At 39.2% G+C, this 21,188-nt stretch overlaps 1 long non-coding RNA gene across 1 annotated transcript; it reads right to left on the reverse strand.

The window, feature by feature from the left end:
• Positions 1–10,036: 10,036 nt before the first annotated feature.
• LOC139629566 (uncharacterized) lies at positions 10,037–18,650 on the reverse strand. Its single transcript, XR_011693046.1, has 4 exons — positions 18,563–18,650; positions 17,297–17,489; positions 15,717–15,772; positions 10,037–15,366 (listed from the first exon to the last, which is right to left on the reverse strand). It is a non-coding gene; the product is annotated as an uncharacterized lncRNA (long non-coding RNA).
• Between the last annotated feature and the right edge of the window lie 2,538 nt (positions 18,651–21,188).

Below are 21,188 nucleotides of genomic sequence, written 5' to 3' on the forward strand. Positions count from 1 at the left end.
AAAAATATGGTGCTTATATAGCTACAAGGAAATAAGACATGGAAGTTGAGTTAAAGGAAGGGAAGCCTTTGAGTTTTTAATTTCCTCTTCGGTTTTAGTAAAGTTCATGCTCTGAAATATTAATAAAAAAAATACATTATGACAACATTTGTGGTTGTATCTGTGTCTTCCCATGGTGGCACCTAATGAGATTTTATCCACGTTCTTTCTCTAAAGTTTCCTTGCCGTCCTTCGAATGCGACTGCAAACAGTATGACAGAGAAATTTAGTCAGGAAATACCTGCAGCTCTGCAGCCTGTGGCTACGGACAACTGCAGCCCTGTACCCAGGCCCAGTCATGAGCCAAATCAAACAGCGGGTGTCCCTGAAGGGCTGGTCTGGCTGAGTCTGGCTGGTCCTGAGCCTTTCATGAATGGACAGATTTCTCTGAGGTCCATGTGGTTATAAAGGCTCTCTGTAGTTAAGATGATTTCTCAGGTGGGTTTGGGGGGGAAAGAAGGAAGTATCAGATACTGAAATATTAAGCGACTTCTGATACAAGTGGCAGAATGGATTGCGGCATTTTGATTCATGGTCCGATTACACCGCCTGCCAGTAGATCATGGATCACAATTTCATCTTAGGTACGATAAACTGACTAAAATGTATTAGTTATATTCATTTATGGATGGTGACAGAATCATTTACTTTTTGTTTCTTGTATTTGCATTTATGACAGTATATAAATAGGCTCACAGTGTTTGGACATTCATTGTTACTGAAAATGTGACCTAGCTGGCACCCTTGGCTCACACGTGCCCAACCGATGTAGTTCCACAATAATCCACTCCACTTCTGTTGTAAAGTTGGAAAACACAAGAAACTTATATTCCACACCTATCCACAGCTAGACCTGCTTCCTCTAGATTCCTCAGTTCCACAGCCTAACCGGTGTAAATGTGCAAAGTGCACTCTCTTAAAGTAAGACTGCCAAAGAAAATGAGTGAAATAACTTATCCCATACATGAAATATTACCTAAGGTTAAATTACATTTTTTTTAAAAACATATCCATTATGACTAGTTTACTTTTAATATTCTAAAATCCAAAAAGGTGTAAACTCCACATGTACATCTTATATTACAAAAAATATGAGAAAAACAACAAGTTAATCCTTGTTTCATACATGCATTATAAATAAAAAAACAACCTGTGATTTTTCAGCAGGGTGATAAGACGTGGTTGAATTTCACTTGAAACAACACAGTTGAACATGTCAGTGTTACTGTGAATTGATCAGCACCAAGTAGTACTGTGTGGATCAACTGAGACATCAACCAACACACCTTTACTACTGCATCTAATTAAATAAATATAGTGAATACTTTTAAACACAGCAGGTTATTGATACCATGCAGCTTTGGAATTAACACTTATTCACTGCACAGTGAGGAGAGTTTCACATCAATACTACACACCTCTAGGTACAACTCCCATTACATGCTCCTAGAGGGGAAGAAATCTATTTTTAATTTAAAACTGTGATCATTTTAAATTCTTGTTTAAGTTACACATGTAGTGTTTTAATGAAGGACAACCTACAGACTGACTGATTGCATTTGGTGCTGATGAGATTTGGAATATGAAAGACAGTATCACACATTTTGAGTGTTAATGTAAAGTCCATCTAGCGCATTCTCACTTTGGCAGTTCAAGTGGCAAATGAACCATTGTTCATGCGTGTACCATTAGCTGTGCTGCACTAAATATAGTCATCTTTGTTTAGTTATACTTGTACCACTTTAATGAGCCATAAGGGCAAGTAGAAATGTATGTCTTTATTAAGGTTTAATACATAATTCATTAATAATTTATAGTTTAATCTTTTGTACAAACATTTTGTCAACAGCCAAGTTTCAGTAACAACTGAGCAAACCTGATCTCCTGATGTAGCCATTGTAATATGGTTAAAAGCTTTGGAAAAAGCCTGTAAGTGGACATTGATTTGTGATTGTTTGGTCAAACTACTATTTCAAAGGACAGGAATAAAGTTTCATTCTTTATTTTTACATTAACACAGACCAGAAGTTCTTAAAGTGCTTCTGATCTGAAGTCATAACAACTGTTGGAGTCAAAAGTCAATAGTCTCTAATACAAGTGAGCAAACTATCTGCTGGTGAAAACCATGTTATATGGTTAAAAGTTCTAGAAAAAGCAAGTTGGTGGACAGTGAGTTGTGATTGTTTTGTCAAACGTCTGGCTTGTCAGGGTATGATAATTCCATTGGACTGCTATAATTTGTTTTTTGTCCTTAGTTTGCTCTTAGGTTCAGCAGAAGACCACGTCAATGGACTGTTCAATCACTTACCCTCTAGCAAACAGCTGCAGATCATCTGGACAAAAGCACATTTATTAGCAAAATATTAGCATTTACAGCTGCAACTTCAAGTTGGATGAGAGGTCTCCCTAATGAATTATTAAAGAGATCGCTTAAAAGATGAAGCAAGTTCAGCTGGAGGAATATATACACCAGTTAAATGGTGTATAGGAATTGTTCCTTAACAAATGGATTGTTACTGAGAGTAGTAACAATATTTGAAGCCATTAATAAACCATTAGTTGCAACTTACTAACTTCTCACAAAGACGTCCTTATTAGAAAGGAGTACACCTATATTACCATTTACAACACTGTCGCCTAGAAATTATGTTTATTTGCAACTAATGTGCAACAGAAAATAAGTTTTGAATGCAACCACATTACATTTTCTATTAATGCAATGAGGATATGTTGCTAATTTACATATTTGGCAAGTTGCAAAAATATAGATACTGAATGTATGAGTAAAATCTCCACAGACAATGTTTTTGTGTTCTATTCAAACATTCAGTCTTTCAGCACAATATCCACTTGTAGTGACTACAGCCTTATCAAACAGTTTAATGGTTATGTGTTAGGTTTAGCCCCTCACAGCACTTGGTGAAGGTTAGAGAAAGATCCTGGTCTGGTTTAGTCCAAAGAAAGTTCACAGTGACTTCAGACACAATGTGTTTATTAAAATTTTACCAAAGTCCCAGTTTTTCCCTAAACTTAACCAGTGCTTTTGTTGCCTAAACCTAACCGCAGGTGGGACTCTGGATGCAAACGCCCGTCTCAGGTGCAAGTCCAAAAAAATAATAGAACCTAAAATAGATCTAAAAATAGAATTTCCTGAATGGTTTTTGGTGAGATGCTTGAAATAAGGTCTGTAGTTAACATAAGCTCATGACATTTTCAAGTTTTATTCTACTTTATTATGCTTTTACACGCAAAACAGTATTTGCTAACAAGTGGCTGAATAAGACTACTGAGGTTGACAGGGACATTAAATGTCATCACGCTGAACATAAAAACTGATCTACTCACCAGTCAGTCTTTATAGCCTTGGACATATTGTTACTAACTTTCCAAGAGGAAAGGCTTCTGTAAAAGAAATAAGCACACTAACTCAAATTACAAGCTGGCTGGCCCACAAAAATACATAATTCCTACAGCACTCTGTATTGTAGCCTTTTATTAATTAAAAAAAATAAAAACTTTGCCTCAGAATATAATCCAGCCAGCAATTATAATGCCACCACAATGTGGGAAAACAGTTACATTTTGTATCAACGTAATTTCCAAGCCAAACTTTAGAATAATTTTTGCCCTTTAAAGCAAACAAATACAACCTCCACCCTTACCCCCACCAAACCCCAAAGCAGGGGGATGATCAAATGAGAACCAATTCCCATCATCTTGCTTCTAGCCAAAACTGAACTACTCCACACTATACAAAGTAATTTTGAACAAAATGGAGGAGAAGTTGCAGCTTCCCCAACTCTTTCTGATGTGTCCTTAACAAGTTACCGGGACATAGAGGAGAAGAGTGGCGTGTGGAAACAGCTCTGGATTCCAAGGCTTTCAAACACACACACACACACACACACACACACTCTCACATGCACACAGAGGCAGAGGGGGGAAATCAACGTCAATCACGGGGCACAGCTTTAACCTGTAACAAGGCTTTGGTGTTTGACTTCCCATCCTTGAGGAAATGTCGTGCAGACCCAGCAACTCACCTTGTGTCATCAGACTGGCCCCAAGCGCTAACACCACACGAACAGGATCAGAGACGACCTTGGCATGCACACAGTGAAAACACAGCCTACTTCAGCGTCTCTCTTTGATGTGCATTATCAAAGACCTTTTTCCTCCTCTCCTCCCTGGACCAAAGGCTAGTATTGTTTTTGTTGTTGTTATTGATATTGTTTTCCACCCTTATAACACAAAGCAGTCTGACCATGACTCTGATGCTAATGTGGAGGTGGAGAGGGTGTTTTAATGAGCTGAGGAGTAGATCAGAGGGGCTCAGGGGGTTAGAGAGAGGGAATAGGTAGCACTAAACATCAAAACACACCTAGTGCTTATGCTTTTCACCAGCCATGACCTTTCAACACCAGCTAGAAGATGCAACATGGAAATTTGAACTGCATATTACAGGAAAAAAAATACAGAAATAAAACCAACTGAGGATGTGTTTAAACAATGAAAAAGTAGGAGTGGACATCATTTACTTTGACCACCAGCGACGTCAGTAATCTAATCAAGAGCTGTTCCTGCCTGCTATACATGGCATCTCTGTGACCTGAGGATTGGCCCCGCGAGGGTGAAGTCTAGATCAATTCTCTAGTTGAAACAGTCGTCTAGTTCAATCTTGGCGAATGTTGACAAACATTTTTCAGCACTGACCAACAGTGAGTCATTTTAACCTTCAAGGAGTGGAGAGGTAAAGAGTCCAAAATGAAGAAAACTATCAGTTTGTTGGTTTTTGTTCAACTTTTATTTGACCCCTCTCTGTCAGTATACACACCTCTCTCAGCATTGGCTCAGTACTCGAACATGTCCACCACAGTCAAACCATTATATCTGCTTTCAGCGCTAGATTTCAAGCTTTGCTTTCTACAGCTGACAACAACCAATGACCAAAAAGATGGTCTACCAACCAACCAGAGGGACGCAGAACTGACCTGGCTGAGTCCCTACAACTCCAGGAGCCCCAGAAAGTCCAGGATCTCAGTGGTCCAACCGTTTTTGCTGGGTTTTTTTTTCTTTTTTTTTAAGTGTACATATGCAGCCCCAGAGCACAATGACAACTGACATAATAAGTACTTTATTGCCTAATCTTCACACCCTGATTTAAAGACAGTCCCAGACCCTCAATTATCTTAGTTTTGTGCTTGATTGTTGCATTTTTCTAAAATAATGGGTTTAATCAAATTACCACACAGCAAAGATGGGTGATATTCCAACACTGGAAAAAAAAATTGTACACATTGCACAGAGAGCAGGAAGCACAGGGAAGCTTATTTTCTCCCCCACAGGCCTCCAGCAGGTTGATCCGGACAAGCACTGACCACAGTCTTGCCTAACCTGGTCTATGGTACAGAGGGAGCCTCTTCCCTCTCGTTAAAACTAAGCTACAAAGTTAACTAATATTCACACAACAACAAATGCATACAGGAGGCATAACAGGACAAAACTAAACTGAAACAAAACAACATTTAAAGTCGTCTTCATTCAATGACAAATAGACACCACACTCGACTCACGCTGTCTGCACAGACTGTTTTAATATCTAACAAACAAATCTTTCAGAAATCATTTAAACACAGACTTTGACAGTTATGCAAAGTTGGACAAAGGCTTTAAAGAGACGCCAATAGGCAAATCTGAGCTCATTGAGATGCCTGAACATTTAGAGCTGCTTGTTACATAAGAACAATTCATTGTTGCTATGTTTTGCTTATGAAGACTTAACATTTCTTCAGACTGTTGCTTTCTACAGCGAATCCAGCCAACAACTATTTTTGTGTAGATGCAAAACTTCAAAGTCTGCAACTTCTATTTTCCTTCAGTTTGCATGCTCCAACACTGCTCCCAACTTTTTGGAGCAATTCTCTCTGAGATGTGCAGTAAATATATACAAATCAGTCTTAACAACAATCAGCCATGGCCCTCATCCTCCTGCAGACTGAGATCTTGTTGTCTGAGCTCCTGCTGTGATGAAAGTATATGAGCATCTCAACAGTCTGAATAATAAGATGATACAACACCTACCAGCCCTGATGAGGAACTTTGTCTTGTTCAGCTCCTTAAACTGGATCATAAAACATCAAAATGCTCGGCACAATGGATGCTGCCTAATAAAGTCACAAAGATTCATGTTCAGCAGCCTGAACTGTAGAAAAAGGTTTTCTCATGTGGGTAAATCAGCTGTTCTTCCTCAAAATATCGTATCTGTCGGGGTGTAAAATCTCCAGTCTCCTGAGTGTGGTGATCTGTACAACGAATTTCAGTGTTGTAAACTGACAATGAAAACAGGTCCAGTCTTCAGAGTGGTCATTGGTCATTATTATTATTATTATTATTGTAGTATAATTCTATTATTATTATTATTAGTAGTATTATTATTATTATATAATAAAGGGAGTTAAGACAGGAAATCATGAAAAAAACAGGGAAAACATTTCAGAAAAAAAGAACTATATTTTAACTAGATTAAGTATTTTAGTCATGGGACATCTAGATCTTAAGTTATCAGAGAAACAAGTTGAGCAAACATTAGCAGCAGCTCAGCTGATAGCCCCTCAGGACAATTTTTATTGTGAAGCTGCTTTAACCAATGTTTTTACTGGTCCATTTGTTTTTTTAAGAAGAGGGAACTCCGTTGATAATTCTAGTAGTAACTGGACTAAGTATTTTCACCAGCATAGCGCAGCTTTAACAAACACATTTTCTCTCTGCTGTCTTGTAATCGTGGTGGAAAAGCAAAACATTAAAAAAAGACCGGTCTCAAAACAAGGTTAGACTTCAATACGAGAGAGCAAAGTGTACCTGAACAAGGCAGATGGGTGAAAGGAAAAGAAAAGACTTGTTTACCTTTCCTCCCCTTCTGGGTGGAGGGGCATTCATTAGCTGCTGTGTAAATCAATCTGCTTCTCCTTAAAGGCCTGTCAATTTAGCCCTGATGTCTGGCAGCCTGACATCGCTCACTGGATATTTAACTTGAAAGCCAATTAATCATCATGATTAATTCACTCACAAACCACATGGAACTGTTTGACTTTACCTTATGGAATAAGAGCCAAATTCTCTGGACTTGAAAAGAAGGAGAAATGAGAAGGATTGAAAGTCTCACAGCTCCATTCGCTCTTGATCAGCCTCTCAATACACAGTCGCAGCTGTAACTCCACAATCCTCTCTGTAGCAGCATTGCAACCACAAACCTAAAGCTCCATCTTTTTCACCGCAAACACTTCTATGCAGTTGTACTTACACAGCTATGATTATAAAGTGATGCTTGTAATTGCATTTGCTCTTAAAATCTATAATGTTAACACAGGCGTGAAATGTGAATATAAATTTGCTTGCACATCTAATGAAGTAACACTGCTGTGTAGAAAAATAGCAATTTTTGACACTGCTCTCCATTTATAGTCAGGCTAATATTTTCTTAGCTCAACGTAATATTTCCTCCCCTTTCCTCAAAAAAAAAAAAGAAAAAGAAAATGAGCAATCACACTTGAGAAAAACGGAGAGTGAATATGTATTCCATTCAGCACTTTCTATTATTATCTTCCAAACTCTCCTCCAAGGTAATGGAAATGACCTAAACTGTATGCAGTTACAGAAAAAGGAGGTTCTGCTATCAGTAAAAGAAAAGATGATTTTCCTTCTCTTCAGTCATCCATCATTATTTCCTCTGTTAACTCACTGAAGCATGAGAAAATTCAATCCATACCTTAAACTCGATACCTTAGCGAGCTGTGGTCATATAGTGGCATTTAACCCAATTTCACACTCAAAGTGGAGAACACACAATAATAACAGCAAAAGAAAATGTAATTCCAAATTTAGTGTCACATTTGTCCTCTCCTGAATCTCTTAACGTGATTGGCTAAAGCTGACTCAACAAAGTAATGAAGGCTGAATGATTCATGACAGCAACTGGCTGACTGATGACTTCCTGCATACTCTACATGAGCAGCAGATCAGTCAATCAATCTTAGAATAGTGATCCATTAAGAGAACATTCTTTAGCTGCAGTGGAATCACTTTTTAAGCATCAAATGATCACTGTCATTGCACAGTCCAAGTGTAAAGGCTGACACCTCTGCTTGCAGTCTCAGCACATTTCACTCTGCCTCTGCACCTATGCCAAAGGCAAAGGATTCTTTGTGCTCGAGCATCTGTTAAACACATGCCACAACTTTAAATGATGCCTGAGGTACACATGCTGGTGGGACTGAACACTGGTCCAACCGTTTCTAAGACAGAAAGAGCAACATGAGATGTACTGTGGAAGTTTTTGATGTCAATATGATGTTATTGCTGGAATGTAATGCTTTAAAGACTGGAAATATTCAACATTTTGCTTAATGTCAATAAAATTGACCAAAGAGAACATTTTTTTCCTGCTATCCAGAACTGTCTGTGTAGCCAGAGTCTAAAATATCTTATTCCTGTGTGCCTAATAAATGTTGTCCTTTAAGATTTAACATAAGTTCCAGCGTTGGTGGAATTAACTTATATTACAATCGATCCCACTTAAACCTGTCTGCTGCTGTAATAACTCACTTTCATCCCAAATGTGTGTTAATTTGCCTCTGAGCCCTTTTTAAAAGATAAATAAAAACTATATATTTGGTTGCTGATTTTAAAGCTTTATGTCTTTAGTAGGAACACATGGGCTTTGGGGTGAGTGCCAAACACATGGTAGGGACAGGGAAGTCAGAAAGAACAACCATGCCTCCTAATAATAATGTTTATATACAACTTAACTGCAACAGCCAATTTTTGCAAGAAACATAATTGCGACTTGCACCTTTGAATATGTTGTTAATTTACATATTTGGTAAGTCACAAATATGATTATGAACATAACAGTAAAATGTTCACAGACAATGTATTTGTTTTCTGACAAAATATGCGGTTCCCCAGCACAGTATCTATTTGTCGTGACTAGCTTTTTACATTTTTTTGGATGGACCACAATAGTGAGGCCAGCCCTAAACACTGGTCTGTCATTGGCTGACTGAGTGATGGGCCCTGTTCAGCCCTGGTATTAACATCTGTCTTCAGTGATCTGATCACAAGCGGTCAGCTCTAGGTACATTTACACCTGGTTTTAAAATCCGTCTCCACCTGTGTCTCAAGTGGTCACTTGTGATCGGATCTCACGTCCCCGCTTCATATGCAAATAAACAGGTATGCTGTGTTGTTTTTAGCCAATCTGACAGACGGGTCCGTTGTAAATGTGCTTCTTTGTGTGTGTGTTTGTGTGTGTATGTGTGTGTGTGTGAGTAAGAGAGAGAAAGAGCAGTACGGAGGGGTTGAGCGAATCAAAGTGCTGCACCCAGCTCTACAGTGAAATAAGGGTTGAGTCATTAGAAATAGCAAAATCTTTTCAGTTCATTATGAAACTGTGACAGGACTAATAATGCATTTTCTTTCACACTACAAAAAGAATGTGGCCACATGTGGCCCAGACCACCTCCGAATTTGGTCTAAGTGATCGGATCTCCATTGCACCCTGAATGCATCACGGATGCATTCACACCTGTACTTCACTCACTCAGGACAGATGTTAATACCAGGTCTGAACAGGGCCATGAAGTCACACCACTGGTCAGCTGGCCGAGTGTTGAAGATTCCCCATTGGTTGCTGCTCTTTCAAAATGATTTGGCACAAACAAGCAGCATTGCCAAATTAGCACCTTTGTTTTTGGACATTTTCCAAGAAACACCTGATAAAATCTAGCGACAAACCTTATCTACTTTCTGTAGAGGAGAGTCACCAGTGTTGCCCGGAAGCACAAGGTCGGGCTTTCCCTCCGCAGGCACCTGAGTGATCATTTCACAAGTGAACACAGACAAAATTACAGCACAGCCATTGTCTTTAACTTATGCAATTTTGTCAGACGACATCACAGTTATAATATGAATATTTTATTCAGTAGCCCAAAATCTGACATCACTAATTTGCCTCAAACACCTTAGCAATATGTACAGCAAACAACACTGTTTATCATTAGACCTTCAATTGAGATTTAAAAAAAAAATGTTCCCAACAAATAAAATTAAAGTCAAATTAAAAACCTTTAACTGAAAAAAGGAAGAAACCCCTGAGAAAGAACAACAGAGGGAGGATTCCGCTTACAGGGTGAACGAACATGCTAAAAGTGGTGGATGTAGCCTAGAGAATAGTCTGAAGTAACAATGGTAAATGACAACATTATAGACTATATAAACATATATAGATACATACATAGAATAACATGAATGAAGAATATGATGCAAGAGGAAACCAAGCACCTTCCAGGTGCTAAGAAGACAGACTACACAAATACACAAGAGACAAAAGCCTCTTGGTGTCTTCAAATTTCTGAAAGATGTTAATCAATCACATTGGACCTCTTTTAATTAACTGATCCACCTCTCTTGATAGACAACATCCCCACAACACACACACACACACATGCACACACACAATCACACTACCACCACATGAAAACTCCCACTGAGCCAAACTCTGCACCTAACTGTCCGCTATGCAAGCCCAAACCTCTATTTGAAGAGCAGGACATGAAAGCAACTACGGACCCTCCACATGCGCTTGTATCGGATCTTAATTAAAAAGCCTTGCATATTATTTGCTGTAACAAAGGGAAATTTGGGGGTTCATTTAAATCCAATTAGGCCTGTGCTGATGCCTCAGGAGATGAGAGAGTAATTGCTGTTTGAACACGAAGGTCTTTGTTCTGGGCTCCAGTAGATTGATAAAGGCAATAAGCAGACAATGTGGAGCGACTGGAGACAGGACGGGGCTGTGAACTTACAGTATTAAGACTTGAACACACCAGGACCACATAACAACACAATTAACAGTTTTGTTCTGAAAAAAACATGTGATTGAGCCCCCTGCGCGGCAGGTGTTAGTGAAAAGATCAGTTGAGTTAATTGTTTCAGTCATTATTGCCTTATACCACATGCAAGGAGCCTCAGCGTAATCAAAGTGACTGTTAGTGTACAATTTCACTAACTGAAATAAATTTCCTCTTATAATCTATTTTTCCTCACTGATTCATCCACTTTTAAAGACATTACTGATTTATGAGAGGCTCAGGTGTTCCCTCCAATTGGACAAGGTGGGTGGTGGTAGTGATCAATAACCTACACAACCCGCCAAACCACACACACAAACACACGTACACACACCCTCTTCTTGAAGAGGAAGACATTTCTGGAAAACAGATATTTGCTGAACAGAGAGGAGCTTGCTTTGTCTTTGCTACTCTGGCCATGACCTCTCACCTTTAACCTGTCTGATGGTCTATTGATCATGTCTGTCTTAGTCTGGTGTCTGGTACCACCACACCACACAACGAGAAAATGAAAAAGGACATTTAGTGGGCTCATGTGATTACATTTTAGTGAATACTCATCGGGTTTTTCATTGAGAGTAAGATGGGAAGCTCATATCTCAACCCGGTCTCCTAAAAATGATGTTACTAAATTGTTTTCCCTATTATTTAGTGCTTGCAAATGTAATCGGTGGCTCAATTATGTCCAGAGGCAACATATTTGTGAATGGATGAAGTGCTACATTTATGAATTGCACCAAAGTTGTTGGTGGGGGGTGTTGGGTGTACAAAGCACAGCAATGCGACACGAGAACCTGGGTCCTGAATCCTGACTCCATCTGCGGTCAGGTTTAGACATAGATAGATTTCCGAACAGCACAGGCTCATGGGGCAGAGAAGTCAGGGCGCAAAATGGCCATAAAGAGATGCAAAATGATCACAAAGAGACAAAATGATCACAAAGAGACATGAAACGAGAACAAAGAGACACAGATAGCAAAAAAGAGACAATAATGGCAACAAATAGCAGCAAAATAACCACAGAGACACAAAATGACTATAAGGAGACAAAGCAATCACTTTGAAGAAGCACAAAATGACAACAAATCACATTATTTTGTGTCTCTTTGAGTCTAGGGTCTATTCTCCCATACAGGAGGGGTGGGGGACCTTTTACCTGTCTGTGTCCAGGTGTTCATTTTGTCATTACCCATCCATGGGTTTAGGCAACAAAAGCACTTTGGCTAAGGTTAGGAAAAAGTGTGGTTGTGGTTAAACAGTAGGACACAGTGTCGACAGTCAATGAACTTTTTGGTATTAAACCACACCACTATCTTTCCCTTAAGTGCTACCAGTGCCTAAACATAACCATAAAAAAGTTTAATGATCCTAGTATTAGTCACTACAAGTGCAAATTGTACTACAAGATCAGATATTTTGAAAGAAAATAAATTAAATACGTTGTCAGTGAACATTTTAATGATAGATTCAGTATCAACATTTTTGCAACTTGCCAGTTATGTTAATTTACATTTTCTCATTATGTGAACAGAAAATGTAATCCAGCAGTCTGCATTATATTTTCTTCAAAACATATTTACTGCTGCAAATTAGTTGTATCTGAGTGCAACTTGTAGGAGACAGGTTTGTCTGTCTGTCGGGAAAACATGAATCTGCTGAAGACTGAAAACAGGTGCAAACAGCTAGAATGATGATGATTCATGAGTGTGTGTGTCTGTGCATGTGTGTGAAATTTTAATTCACTGCTCACTACAGAGTAAACATGAGAGTCTCTGTGCTAAGATAAGCTAACTGGCTGCTGGTTGTAGCTTCATATTTAGTGCACAGACATGACGGCACTATCAATCTTCTCATCGAACTCTTGGCAAAAAAGCAAATTAGTGCAATTTTGAATGAGCCTCGCTTAGGCTGGTCTGGAGCAGACGACATCTAGTATAGTAAAGGCCAAACCAGCAGGAAAAACAATGTGCAGTGACACAACCAGGGGCTTCAGAAACTATAACAGATCAGGTTGTATGTAAAGAGGCGTTTGAATGGTAGCACCTGGTTGTTAGTTATGTTCAGAAGATAACATGCACATAATTTTCTGTGATGATTATAGAGTTTGTTACACATTGGATATTTAATATGCCAGATAGTTATGTGTTCATCTTGTCTGAGGATTAAGTATGTTAAGCTGTATATATATATATCTAAAATATCATGTAGCATCATCCCTTATATGTAACAAAATACTCCCCAAAACAACTGACCTGTTTAACAGTTCAGTTCTATCATTTATTTTAGAAGTGAACCTGAAATAATGCTTTATAGAAGGAAGGGAGACCTTCCTTCTATGAAAAATGACCCCATAGGTCGTTTGTGCAAGCAGCTTATTACAACCTATTGTTGCGTTTTATTACTTGGACAAGGAAAAACTCCCTTTAACAGGAAAAAATAACAATAAATTCAGGGCAATATTCAGCTTTTTTGAGAAATCCTCCTCTGTGGAGTAATAACAGAAAGACAGTGAATTCTTCCTTCCTCTCTCTCTGTGTGCTTGTATTTACTGCAGGCTCATGTAATTTAATTACCGGATCAATACAACAAAGCTGCTATTAACGTTACAACTGCTTCCTAAGTGTACAGAAAACATTCTTACTTCCCTTCTGTTCTGTTCTCTCTCACTGTCACACCTTCCAGGTGAAGTTGCATTCACTGTGCCCTCCTCTTGAGCTTCCTCTGGAGATGTTCCTTTGGCTTAGGGTTAGATTCATAGTGCTTCTATAGGCCAGAAGGAGCACAGCCAGGACACCAGAACACTCCTCTCAGGTCACATCTGGGGCCCCTGAAGGCCAGAGTTGACTTGATGAGGGTTAAAGGGCAGTTTTCTGGCTTTAGGCCGAGGTCAAGGTGGCAGAGGTCAGTGTCTGAGTTGTCAGCCTCAGCCTGCCCTTGGCCTTGAGCTGATCAATAGGAGCAGGGTCTCTGCTTGCCTTGGCCAAACAATCAATGACACATTTACATTTAGCATGGTCACTTTAGCACACATCCCAATACCCCCAATTTCCCCACCCCCTCCACTGTGTTGTCTATGCCTATCTTCTCAAAACAGCTATTCTCTCAGTCAATCTTCCCTCTTCTTTGAATGTATTGTTTTGGTTGTACAGCTGCTTATTTCAACAGGACAAGCTCTGAACCCTACTGTACACTATTTAGCACCAAACAGAGGACAGACAAATTTAGCTGGTTAACGTAGTGGAATATCTGAGAACCTGGATTTGGTTTTATGACCAGCAACTTTACTGTTTTGATTCACTCTAAGCATCATCACATTCAAATACAAAAGACATCTTCGTGCTTTTGATATGCCAGCAGACTAATTTGTTATCTTCCCAGGGCTTTAGACCAGGTGTGGAAATGGAAGATTTACCCGATGGAAAGTTCCTGGACATTAATTCTTGGTAAATTAAAAGTTCCTGAAACTTTGAGTGGAAAAGCACCTATATGTGTATAACATGTCATCACCAACATATGTGCCTATTTTGGAACCAATATGATGACAGAAAAAAATTAAAGCCATCAGGAGAGCTGTTGTAATGTCAGCTACAGGTAGATACTGGTATTCTCTTTTAGCTAGTCCTGGTAAATGTCCATAAAGTCCCATTAAAATGCTGTCCAAACACTGAGCTAAATTATAGAGGAGCACGGTGAACTTTATATGTAATGTAATGTTAATCTCATCCATTTTTATTGTTGTTATTTGTTTTGTTTTAACGATCCGCAGTGATTAGCAGCTCTGTCACTTTTTATCTGGTTTCTTGTTCTTCCCTGTGAGCTCAGCACTCTCACCACTCATTGTTGCTCTCCTGAACCCTTCTCCATCCTCTGCAGCTTCTCTGTGACATGGGACATTTAGACAAACTGAAGCTATATTGTTTGAACAGTGTCTCCTATTAGATGGTCCTTCCTTTATATTCACACATGGTGCATTTCCAGTCCCAGAGCAATTATACACATGACTACACTTGGAGCTAAAGGAACAGGCAGAATCTTTATCACCAGCCAAAGAGCAGCAGCACTGAGCGGCCTGCCTTCTGTGCCCGTCTGCATTCCCAGTCAAAGAAGAGGGAATATTATTTTGTTTTAATCAAATGACCAGGATTTGGACAAAAAGAGTTAACATAGACCGCAGTTAGCATTTTGCATTCTTTGCAAAAATCACTCCACTGAAAGAGTAGAGATAATTACTCACTACAAGTCAAGGTTTTACCTTAGGTTCAGCAACATCAACCTAATAGCTAGGCATAAAAGACATACAGCGTGAAAATGACAAGAGAACAGGGACCCGAGTCCTGACACCACCTTTGAGTTCGTGTCTGTTCCACTGCCTTCTGTAATTCAGTGCAGTCTCTCAGTGAGCATTTCTTTATCAGCCTCTCTAAAAAAGTGAAACATGTTCCTGGGTTTATTCATAATGTAAGATTCATAGCCATCTACTACAGCTCTTAGAAATACACACATACACACACACACACACACACACATATATATAATATACATATAATTGAAATTGTTTGATTTTAAAGAAGTTGAGGGAACAAAATAAAAACTACAGCTCCAATAAAAATTCAACAGTGTGGCAGCATGTATATGTCACCATAACTTGCTTTCTTTCATATTCATTGTATCCACAAACGCTCTCTTCTAACTTTGAAGTTTTTTACACCAATCATTTCTCTCTGTCCTGCTATTATCCATGTCTGAAAGGGCCACGGCCACTCGACTCACCCATGGACTTGCTTCTTCTATATATCAGGAATTGCTGACAGCGAGGGTACATCCCACTTGGAAACAAGAACAACAGAAGCGTCACCACTGGCGGTTTCTGTACATCAAAATAAAATATCAACACAATAAAATACAATAGATTCAGCCAATATAAAAGGAGCTATATACAATTTATTTGTATCTGGTTTCTATTGTTAATAAACTGCTCCAAATACAGCTAAAACAATGATTCTGGATATTTAAATGATGTGACTACAAGGTCAACCGTGCTGGTAACCATCATGGACAAACACTCTCAAGTCAGAATAACAAAAGCCTTCGCTGTTTTTCCCCATTCTGCCAGAAAATGGGGAAATGGTGTTTGTTAAAAGCCGTTAATGACACTTGGTCGGAGTTATGTTCCAGGGTAGGATTTTAAATTATCTGAAATATTACAAATGTCTGTATGATTTTGAATAAGGTTTTCTTACTTCTGGAGGAGAACCTGTAAGATCTGATTCTACTTAAGCCCACGAACGGTGATTATTACTTATAGTAAACAGTTCTTGTGGTCTACAGCAGCTCATATTCATTAAGATGCTCAGGTTTATGGCAGAGGGACACAAAGAAACAATCTAAACTTGAAAACGTAAATATGTCCCCCAAAGATGATCAAAATATGCTCCGACACTCAGCTTGTCTATCGCCTATCCTCCTCTCTAATGTCTGGAAATCAGGGTGTCACTGAGTGGTCTCCCAATCAAAAAGAGTCTTTGAGGACAAGGACAATCATGTTCTGAAATGAATGATATCACCTTTTCCAGGATGAGGCAGTGTCAGAGAATCTGGCCGCAGCTAAGATAAAGTCAGGACGTTTGAAGATGAGGAAAGATGTTTGAACCTGCACCCTCTTTTCAGTGTCCCAGTGGGGAGTGTATATGGGAAGACAAGTCATGTATTATTTAGAGTCAGATCTGCCTTTGTGTTTGATCGGAGCTTGATTGAGAGAGGCTGTGACTGTTTTCCCCCATGTAAGAATATGAATGTCTGCTCAGGAATGAAGGTGAGCTTGTGACCGCCACACACAGAACTTGGTCAATACTTGCATACATTGAATACAAAGTGCAGGAAATGCATTACACCCCTCTTCTGTCATGTACATAGGTAGGCAATGTCAACAGAATACCTTAGAGACATTACTCTCTCATACATTACTTATTGGACAGGTGTGGGATAACCTGCAGTCCTTCTGGAGCTGTTTTAAGCACTAATAGCCCCGAGCACAGGAGTATTGGTAATGTGTCGGGACCACGGGGAGCTATGTTTTAGCCAATCCCTAATTAAAGTAGAAACTCAAAGTGCTGTGCTCCTCCGCTGTTCAGCAAACGAGCCATAGCTGATATGCTCTTTAAGTCATTAGCGGCTCTGATTCGTTGCCACGGCACCTTGTTAACAGAACAGGGGCTCATAATCCCAAGACAAGACACTCTGTTGCTTGTGGAGCAGTTCCTCCAGTTCAAAGTGGAAAACCAGTGTCGTTCATGTTTATCTGGTCAGTTTAAGAATAAAAAGGGAAATCAATATGAGAAAATGGCTTTTACCTTGATTCACCTCATCAGTGTTCTTTGTGACTGCAGTGAACTTGGTCTGTGAAGTGAAGAGGCCTTTTCCTCCTGCAATGTTCCATTTTGATCCTCAAAATAGATGTTGTTTCATTACGGCTTTAGTCAGTTTTAGGCAGCAGACTCAGCTGGGCGCCTCCTGTGTGGGGTTTGCATTTTCTTCATGTGGTACCTGCAGATGAGATGCACTTTAGGTTCATTTCCAACTGAACTTAAGTGTCTGAGTGAAAGAGTCCAAATATGTTCCTGCATGACAAGCGCACTGCTTTGTTTGGTGCTGTTAATGTTCATGCATTCTGCATCAGCTTGTGTAGAAATAGGAAAAAAAACAGAGTGTCTCATCTTTAAAATATTATTCATTAGAAACACTTTGATCCAAAATCATAAAAAGCAAAGGAGAAAGATAAAGTTGCCTGTAGTCATGGTTGTAAAGTAGTAAACCAATTGCTGTCTAAGTATTATCTAGGGTTGCCAACCATCCCGTAGAATCACCCTGTAATTGGAAACTAAAAGATGTATTGAACTGATACAGGACTCACTTTGTCCCACATTTTTTAGGCTCAATTCAGTGCAAATCTATGGGAGATAAATATTACAGGTTAGACTACTAAAACAGGGCGAGTTCTATGAGATAGAGGGAAACCCTCCTGTACTCCCTCAGCCTGACTGTCATGTTATGTTCCACTACCCAAACAGAGAACGCGCTTCTTATTAGTCGTGACTCAGGCCTGTGTATCTTGACCAATCATTTTGTTGTATTTTACAGTGGTCCTGAGAGCTCACTGCACTGCAGCTTAAGAAAACACATGCACATAGACAAAACACAAGCAAATTCAGAAAACATCTTCATCAGTTTGACAACAAGTGCAACAAGTGCACACGCCACAACCAAATATACAAGCAAATACAAAAACGCACTGGAAATATTCACAACACAAGCAAATACAGATATAGAGATGCATTGTGAGTAGCAAAGATGACAACAGAAGTGCTATGTCCCTTGGAAACAACAATCGTGTCCCGCCCAGGCTCATCGTGTTTTTGTCCCCTGTGAACACTTGTCATCTGTGCTACTTGCAGGGCGTTTCAACATTTGCTTGTGTTGTGCAGCACATGTGTTTGTCACACTGATTAACATGTTTCCTGACTTTTTTGGTCTATTTGCGCATGTAAAAGAACTAACTTTTTAAAAGTTTGAAAATGAATAAAATGTGGGGATGTAGAGCTAAACAGAAGTGAACATACCAAACCTCTGTGGCCCGCTCCTCATCTCTGTTTGAAGAGAGCAGCTCAAGGCTTCATCAGCAGCTACCAGCATCACACACCTGAACTGCTGGAATTGAGTGACAGTTGGCAGCTCAGTTGCATTGTGGGTAATGTAGGCGTCAGGTTTGGACAAGGGGGGTCGAGTGTATAGACAAAACAGGCAGGTTCTGCAGAATTTATTTTGATGTCCACCGTAAGTCTAACAGTGTTATAGAAGAACTTCTTTCTCAATGTACATATATACTGTGTGCATATGGTGAACCACATCTTTTTAGACCTTATTCAGCCTATTGGACAATAAAAATACATTCATATTCATTTTCTTTTTGACTCTTTTATTGAACAGTAAGTGGCCTTGACTGTCTCAGTTGGTCTGTGGTGATATAAGAATGAATATGAAAAATGAAAAATTGGGGGGTTTGAATTCATCTTTAGGTTTGTGGTCTCTGTTTTATGAAGACAAACAATAAGTTTTTCAGACAGTTTTCTAATGATGATGTTCATCTTTAGACACAAATGGAGGTGCTCAGTATTGCTGTTTCAGAGCATAGAGAGGCTTCAGATGTAAGAGGCGAGCCCCATTTAATTGTGATCATAGGGTGTTTTGTTTCCTTTTTACATTGACTCACAATCCATGAGTAAGTGCTGTGAATGGAAAAATGCTGCCATGTCAGGCAGACTGCATTTGAATAACAAATCTGAATTTACAGTAAAAAAGCAGGTTAACCTTCAAGGTACAGTGTACGTTGATTTAGTGTTAAATATGCATTCAAAAGATTTATTGTTCTGTGTTAACAGTCTGTGAAGATCGACAAACTCCACCAATTGATGGTTTATCCTGCTTCTTTACCCCCTCTGTCTTGTCAGTGTTTGGACCTACAATCACGATAATCCATCATTTTGGCACATAAAGCAAAAAAAGATATTAAAATCACTGTGAGAAAATATATTGCCAGGGACTGTAGTGAGAGTAAAATGCTGCTTAAGCATTTGCAAGTCGTGAATGTGTAAAAAAGAAGAAGACAGGACACCCTGTCAAGACCTCACAAACAGAATAAATATTCATTACATTCATTTCATTAGAACTAGATGAGATGCATATTATATTTACTGAATGTGGTCACACAGATTTGTCTAAAAAGATGACTTGTTGCAATGGAGGATGGCAATGCAATGCATTATTAGTAATAAAGCAGGACAATGTTAAATGTGTAAGGATACATGGCACAGATCAATACAACATGCACACAATATAAGCCTGCATCTGCATTCTGGCATGAAAATCAACCTGAGCGAAATCCACACTGACAGTAACATTCATTCCAAAAATAAGTGGAATAAATAAAAATGAGAGGCTAATATGGTCTGCAAAGCTCAAGGCTGCTAAAAAAAAAAAAAAAAAAAAAAAAGTCATTATAAGCAACAGGAACGTATTGAGGGAACAGATGGAAAGGCAGGAAAGGAAGACTTCAAACAAAAAGGAATGACAAGAGGCAAGAAAGGCCACAGAAAGGTCAGATGCAGGAGAATCTCTTCACAGCACATGTACAAAATGCTGGTGAGTGAGTCTCAGGCAACAACTGTAAAGTGGAGCTTGAATGAGATGAGATCAGGCTGGTACAAATACTTTTCAGATAGATGTTATGCCAACATTCAACAGTTTCTGCTGTAATCTGATCATTTTTTAAATTGCACCCAGAATATTTCCTCAGCAGGGTGTAAGAGCATCTGAAGCAGGATTTGAACCATCACATGACACTAAACGATTCATTAAATTTGTTTTACAGTAATTAAATCCTTTTATGTGAGTTAGCAGGGTGGCACGCGCCAACAATTCAACAACAGGAGAATTATCTTACCTCAGTTTCTATAAAGATTTCATTTACATAAAACACACACCGAAATAATAAAATGAATCAATTCAAATGCGCAAAGAAAAACAAAGGTTTTATGTAACTGTGGTTTTAGGGAAACCATGGCAGTGACTGTGAATGACATGAGAAGCTTGTTAAATTACAGGCCAATATTATACCGATGTATATTAGCTTGAGCTGTCCTATCAGCTAGGTAGATAGATAGATAGATAGATAGATAGGTAGATAGGTAGATAGGTAGATAGGTAGATAGATAGATAGATAGATAGATAGATAGATAGATAGATAGATAGATAGATAGTGTGAAAACCCTCCTCATTTATCCAATATATGTGCAGATGCCAAGGCCTGCTCTGAAGCCTGTTGCTAAGGGCAACCTGTTCAGCCCCTCTGTCTGCTGAACAGATGCCCCTTTGCTCATCCCAGAGGCTCAGATGTCGCCATGCCAACAAGCAGGTGTCCTATGTGCCAATGGGCAAGCAACTAGCATGACATCTTCTGCTGAGTATGGAGGGGAGTGACTGGACCGCAGGCACACACAGGCTAATACAAACAGACACACGGGTGGATACAAACAGACCAGCGAAGGAACTGAGTACGTTGTATGTGCTGATTCTCAGTGGTGTCAGCTTTTGATAAATCTTATTAAAAATGTCATCTCTGCACACCTGTGTGCAGAGATGACAGAGGAAGAGACAGAACACATCACACACAGACACACACATAAACCT

The sequence above is a fragment of the Trachinotus anak genome, unplaced genomic scaffold, assembly GCF_046630095.1.
Source record: "Trachinotus anak isolate AG129_WGS33_773 ecotype Australia unplaced genomic scaffold, CSIRO_AGI_Tana_v1 ptg000001l, whole genome shotgun sequence".
NCBI classification, from domain to species: domain Eukaryota; kingdom Metazoa; phylum Chordata; class Actinopteri; order Carangiformes; family Carangidae; genus Trachinotus; species Trachinotus anak.